Source organism: Abramis brama (assembly GCF_963993115.1).
Source record: "Abramis brama genome assembly, chromosome: 20".
Taxonomy (NCBI): domain Eukaryota; kingdom Metazoa; phylum Chordata; class Actinopteri; order Cypriniformes; family Leuciscidae; genus Abramis; species Abramis brama.
In genome coordinates this window covers 8,064,672-8,071,960 of record NC_139982.1, presented here as the reverse complement: position 1 = coordinate 8,071,960, position 7,289 = coordinate 8,064,672, and the positions used below count along the sequence as shown (strand labels likewise).

Sequence of the window (7,289 nt, the reverse complement as noted above, 5' to 3'; positions counted from 1 at the left end):
ACATGGGCTTTAATATAATTAATATATTAATATTTAATATTAATGTCTTCAAATCAATAGTTTCCTCGTCAGTTGTTAAATAAGTGCAATGTAAATATTAATAATGACTGAATCAATAATATGTATGATTATGTCAATAGACTCTTCAGAAATGTGTGTATAATAGCTCAGCATTTCTCAACATGAGGAAGTTGTTTGATAATGTGTTTGTGACTGATCTACAGTCTTCAGGATAATGATTTAAATAGAGAGAGTCACTTTGCATTGTTAGCACATGCTTCAGTGCTCTGAGAGTGTTTATAGTGCTGTGAGTTTAACACTTCATGACTGAGAGCAGAACAGAACACACTCTTCATCATCACACAAGACTAAACTACAGCAATGAACACAATCAACATCTTCATCTGGACCCTCTGTCTGTGCATTGAAGGTAAATGTTTCAAGAAAATGTTAAATTGAAATATTATAATATCATCAACAGTGAATGCTGCTTTTCTAACTCTCACTATTTCTAACAGGTTTCAGTGGACAGGCGACTGTGACTCAGACTCCTTCTGTAAAAACGGTTCAAACTGGTGAATCAGTCTCTATAAACTGCAAAACAAACACAGCAGTGGGCGATTACTGTACAGGTTCATATACTTGTATGGCCTGGTACTCACAGAAACCTGGAGAAGCTCCTAAACTCCTGATTCATTCTGCAAACCAAAGAGTGTCAAACACTCCATCTAGATTCAGTGGCAGTGGATCCAGAACTGATTTTACTCTGACCATCAGTGGAGTCCAGACTGAAGATACAGGAGATTATTACTGTCAGAGTTTCCACTATCCAAATAGTAAGCATGTGTTCACACAGTGATAAAGAGTCGTACAAAAACCTCTGTCAGTCAGACGTCACAGTGACTGCACTGATACAGCTGAGAGAAACTGCAGCTGCTGATGGAGGATCACAAACTACACAATATCAATGTTTACCACAGTTTCTAAAAACTTAAAAAAATAAATATAAATGTATCTGTAGTAATGTATTTGATATGAAATAAGAGTTAGAGCGTTTCATTAGTTTTGGTTTGAATCTATAATTTTCCATTCTTCTGTTTAATCTAATTAAATAAAGAATATCCTGGATAATATCATACGGCCTGCTGAGGAGGAGGATGATGACGATGAGGATACACACTCACTTCACATTAAATGTCGCATTGCAGAGTACCTCCGTCATTTCATTGAACGTGGTTTGATAGTTATTCTGTGTCTGAGTTGAATCTAGACTTATTTCAAAATGTAACATGTATTTACTAATATATATTATTAATACTATTGCTTCTAAGCAAGTGCTGGTACACTTCAACAACTAGTGGAGTTCTGGGTCGGATGGGAGCTTCCCTCATGTGGCCTGAAGGTTGAAGTGGTCTGTGTTAATCATCCAAGATCATCAACATGTTTTCAAATCCTACGTTTACCTGGTCACTACAGTACATTTAATGAGTTTTCTATGGATCTGGAGCCTGTATTGCAACATGTGACACTGGATTTGGGTTGGTTTAAAGGTGTGGTTGAATTGGCATAAATTTGCTTCTTAGCCAAACGTTCATAATGTATCAGATTGAATTAAAATATAGTTCTACAGAGAACACATCACCACCTGATAATCGACAGTTCAGAAACAATTACTATTGTTGAATTTCATACGTTGTAAAATACATTTCCCTAATCCAGCTGCTTTCCGAGTTCAATGTTCTTGTCAGTGTTATGATGTCATTGAAGTGATTCACATCTCATGAGTTGGCATAAGTTACATCTATAATGTACCAAAATGTTATTCATAAACAAATTGTTCAGTTCAAAGACTGATCTACAGAGAAACTCGCCTGAAAATAGATCATTCCAAGAAAATCAATTATCGCGAAAGGCATAAAAATAAAATCTGTGATTCTATGTCAATGTTATGATGTATGAGTGTTCAATTCATTATGTAGAAAAATTACAACTGAAAATAAATTAAAAACATTCAAACACTTTTCAAAGACCAATTTGTTTTAGTTAACAGTGTATTCAGACATTACACAGATGTCAAATACTTACAATTTTGCTGACTACCAGAGTTGGTCTGGAACTGTAATTCTTTACATATACACATTGCAATGTTGTTGCACATACTGTACAACTGAAATATAAATATCACGGCCAAAACACTCTGATGGCCCCATTGGGTCCACTGCAACCCTAAGTCCCCCATACGCCTCTGCAGTGAGCGGGCCCTCTATTCCTGTAACCTGGATCCCAGATTCAGGCTCTTCAGGGAGGACACTGCTTTCCCAGTCACTCAAGGGAATGTTGATGTCCTATATGAATGAGACAAAAAAAAAAAAAAAAAAAAAAAATTACTTTGCTGTACATTTCGAAAATAATACCTTCCCTTAAAGCTTAATATTACTGTGAGAATAAGAAACAATGACAAATGCTTCCTGGATGGTCAATGACTATATCTCTTGTGATAGTTCTGTGTGAGTCCCTGCTCTGTCCTGAGCTGTGAAACTGTTCAAGGCTTTTTAAGAATGTCTTCACACCACACACACTGAAAAGTCATTTATATATATATATATGAAGGTTGGAGAAGTTTGTCCAATCATACAATAATTTTCAACTGAATTAAATGTTACAGACATGCAATCACAAAACATTATACGGCACCTCATCATTTTCAGGAAGACATGAATGATGTCCTCCCATCAACTGATCTGGAGTCAGATGTCCTTCTGTACTTAGGGGAAGATTGTCCCATCTGTCACGGAAAGTGTCCAGATGACTTTGAAGTCGTGGAACAAACTCGTAGTGGCAACAGAAGAGATGCATACGGTTAGACATATCCAGCTGTCCTTCTTCCTCTAGTTGATGAAACACACTGTAGTAGATGTTTGTGGCTGCAACCCAGACATCTCTCCAAAGCCTCTCTATTCTGTTAATGTATTCATTCTATGTTACAATACTGACTGTTTTGAATTAACATCTGAAATAGGAATAACAACAGTATCACCTTTAGTTGTGGACACTCTTCCCTGCAATGAAGCTTCTTCTTCCTGAACCTCGAACTGAAAACATCATACGGGCCACTTCTACATGTTTAACCCCTTGGTCTCCCCTGACCCTAAAACAATATTTAGATAGCACATTTTAAAAATAAATATCTCACAAAACATTTTTTTTACACTAGTACAAATACAACATTTTACTTTTGAGCTTATTGCCATTTTACTATTTACTTTACAACCCATGTTGGCATAAACTCTCACACTGGGATGTCAAAGCCTGTTCCTGGACAACCACTGTTCTAGTGATGTGTCGTTCATGAACGATTCGTTCTTTTTGAACGAATCTTTAATATGACTCGGGACTACCGAGTTGTCTCAGAGAGTGATTTGTTAATTCTGTGTTGACTGCGCATGCACGCAACATCCCATAGGTTCTGTATATGAAACAGAAATGATTAGTTCGAGTCTTCGGGTTCGGCCAGGTCCGAGTCTTTCGTTCTTCCTGTCAGTCCCATAGAGACTATGCTGTCAGTACCGGAAAGACAAATGATTAGTTCATCTTTCAAGTCTTTTGGGTCTGAGTCCTTCGTTCTTTTGTCACGTGACCGCTGGTATCTCGCTACAAATACAACATTAGATTTGTATTATCGACTGTGTCTGAATGTATAATGTTTTATATAGACCTTATGCACCAGAGAAACAAGGGCGCCGCCATCTTTAGAATATTGTCTCTGAACTTCCGGTTTTTGCAGTCGCTCTGTATATTCCTATGGCATTGCTGTCCAGGAGTAATTAGCTTTTGAAGTGGATTTACTTAATATAAAGTTAACAAAAGTTAACGAAAGTTATCATGAGGATTGTAATGTTTAAACCAGATGTCTTAACAAATGTCAGTAGACCGGGAATATTTTAAAACGAGCCGTTCATTCATAAATACGCGAGATCGCTGTGAATATAAAACCAGAAGTCAAAAGACAATGAGCGCAACGCTGAAAAGGGGCGGGGCTACATAAGGTCTATATAGGAATTAACATAAAATTATCAAATTAGTCTCTATGGGACTGACAGGAAGAACGAAAGACTCGGATCTGGCCGAACCCGAAGACTGACTCGAGATGCGAGTGATGAACTAATCATTTCTCTTTCCGGACTGGTCCTGCAGTGCATTCAAATGCATAAATGGAGCTGTGTCACACTGCCCAGATCATCGACTGAACTAACGTAACGTCTCAAAGTCCGAACCCGAAGACACGAGGTGGGAAACAGACATGATAAATTTAAAGTTGCAAAAGAAAGAACGTCTTGGATCAGGAGGTGAGGTGAACTAACAGAATGCTTTAGCCTCAACTTAAGACCCAACTAATCAATTAATTAAACATTTCGGTTTCTTACAATTTGGCTTTGGCTGCAAGTTTATTTTTACTTTTTTCAAATGTAATCAACATTTTCGTAAACACTAGATGTGTTGGGCTATTTAACATGACATTTTAATTATATTCTGCTGAAATGAACGAAATGACTCGAAAAAAGATTTGTTAATTTTGCTGAACGAGATTAAAAGATCCGAGTCAGTAAAATGATCCGAACTTCCCACTACTACACTGTAAAGTAGTTTAAATTCAGATTTTAACCAAACACACTTGAAGCAGCTAATGCAGGGTAATGGACTGGAGCTGGCTTTGAAACTGCTCTAGACCAAAAGCAAACTGAATCAAAGCCAACATTCACCTGAGTGGAAGACCAAATCTCTCAACTGAGCACTGGAAGAAGTAAAGGGTTGTTGAAGCCAGATTGTTGGTTGCAACACCACGATAAATGATTTGCGTTAAAACAAAAGTAGATTTTTACAATATGTGATTCTGTCATCAATATGCAATATAAATGTTATAGATCTCGAGCAATGACTGTAAGTTTGGTAGTAATAATTGGTTTACTTCAGAGCAGAATAGCCCTTTGTTCACATTTAAATGATGTTTTATAAACAAAGTTCGGGAGGAGCACGTTCAGATAATCAATCCAATCTACTTGCCATCAAACAATTACGTCTACCCTAATCAACATGGCAAGAAACATATATATATTCACTCTGTCCACCTAACATTCTTTGACAGTTTTTCAGCATTTGGTCCCGCCCATTTGTTGCAATGTCAGAGATCGAAGTCGAACTCTTCCCGTCTGACGACGACGCCCTCGCTGCCCAGGATCCATTGCAGCTTCCCAGCACTGCAACAAGCTCCCATGCTCAACAAGACATCACAACTGAACCTCCAGCAACACCGCGAGGCCGCCGGCCTAGCTGAGCCACTTCCCGTACCCCGAGGCGCCGTGACTTGCCCTCACCTCCACCATCAAGGTTTCCACCACCATCTCCAGCATCCTCCTACACTTCAGCACAACCCACCATTCCTGCAATAGAAAAATGGACAGTATTGGGGTTGAGACAAGCGCTAATCAGCGCTGATGTTCATTTTTCCAGGAGAATGAATAAAGCACAACTGTACCACCTGTTTCACTCCAGTCAGCTTTCCCGTCTCCAAAATCCACCCCACCTGCAAAATCCGCAAAAAAGGCAAGTAATTACAGGGCCCCGAACTCACGTTCCCAGAAAACACCTACTCCCGCTCTCGCAGGGCCCAGTTTTCCGCGAGCGTCAGGACGCAGCAGGCCTTCAGCTAGCCTGAGCCGCGCCCCAGATTCTGCCGCTGCTGCCAGGCCCCAGTCTCCTCTCCGCTCCACCGAGCTACAGACTGCAGCTTTCGCCAGCACCGCGCCTCATGTCTCAATGTCATTTCTAAGCGAAACAGGCCGCCCTTTCAGCGTGATTATGCCTCCACCAACGGCGCAGGCTCAGCTACCATATAATTTTCCTGTCACTTTTTCCAACTCGTTCCCCTGTCCGTGGCCTGCAGCCCCACCTACAGACTCTAGCGCGAGGCTGCCTCAGCTAGAGGCGCAGGCCCAGACACCCTTTCTGCCTACCCAGCTCCCTTCCTTTCCCACTTTTTCTGTTCCTCCACAAGCTCCAGGGTTTTTTCCTCCTAACACTTTTTCCTTTCACACTGTAGTCAATTGTCGAGTTCACGCGCATAGGTTTAGTTACCTATGATCATGCGCGTCAACTCGACAATCGACTGCTGTGGACTTCGACTGAAAACAGGAAGAAAATACAGGTATGTGCGCTGGCTGAATTAACATCACTTTTATTCATATCTTTCACATCTACTGCAGTCAGATTCACCCGTGTTCACTCTGAAGGAATCACTCACATTGCTGTGCACTTGTAATGACACATCAAGGATGTTAAGAGGCTAAAAGCAGGTTTAAAACTTGTCCCATTTAAGTCAACAGGGTGCAAATTTTAAAAAGAGGATAACATGGTGTAGGCAACACCGATTTTTGTTATTGTTCTCTGTACTGACAGCACTCCAAATTTACAAAAAAATTAGCTCAATGTTAAAATTGAGCTAATTTCTCCTTTAATATAAATGGGCGATTTGTCCACGAATGGCTTAAATGAACAACTACTAGTCGACTAGAAAAAAAAAAATTAGTCGGAGGCAGCCCCACATATTTTCGAACCAGGAAGCAGGCCATTCTTGAGCGAGCGACCCTGCGGAATGAGCAAGCGGAGCGTAATATTCAGAAATGCGTGTCTCTCCGCTCACATGCTCTGATCGGAACAAACCCGAACCTCACTGTCTGCTGAACTTGCGCAGAAACATCAAAATAGACATAACCAATTGTTTTTAAAACTTAACATTTAGACTATTTTAGTACAAATTATGAGCTTATTGCCGATTTCTTATAATTCTGGACAAAATTAGAATATATTAAAAGGGTTTTTTCTTTTTTTTTTCCACAAAGAGCAGCCTAGGGGTCCCTGACCACCTTAATACGCCCCTGGGTACATATGTTGTCCAGTGTTTGTACAGAAACCCTTGGCAACAACCTTAAGCAACGGCCCTGGGTTGCGTTTCCCGTACAACGACGTAACTCGCTGCTTAACTACCATAGTGCGATGCATCGTTGAAGAAATCAACAAGTTAGTCAAGACTGTTTCCCGAAACTGTATTGTCGCAAAGTGGTCGTTCAACCACGTTGGTTTATGACGTCATGGACGTGGTGGAGTAATAACTTATTTTAATGAATCTGTTTGAGATCGAATTAACGCTAGATGTTTTGCTATAAATTATGGACATGACATCTGAGGACTATTTCTCATTTTTCTCCTTTATTTTCTCACTTTATTTCCAGATT

At 39.9% G+C, this 7,289-nt stretch overlaps 2 long non-coding RNA genes across 2 annotated transcripts; one reads left to right on the top strand and one right to left on the bottom strand.

Annotated features, from left to right (window-relative positions):
* The first annotated feature begins 263 nt into the window (after positions 1 to 263).
* Positions 264 to 2,013, top strand: LOC311071502. The gene is made up of 3 exons (XR_014603876.1): positions 264 to 430; positions 519 to 1,235; positions 1,332 to 2,013. It is a non-coding gene; the product is annotated as an uncharacterized lncRNA (long non-coding RNA).
* Positions 2,014 to 2,046: 33 nt separating this feature from the next.
* Positions 2,047 to 3,492, bottom strand: LOC311071498. The gene is made up of 3 exons (XR_014603872.1): positions 3,038 to 3,492; positions 2,695 to 2,959; positions 2,047 to 2,345 (listed from the first exon to the last, which is right to left on the bottom strand). It is a non-coding gene; the product is annotated as an uncharacterized lncRNA (long non-coding RNA).
* Between the last annotated feature and the right edge of the window lie 3,797 nt (positions 3,493 to 7,289).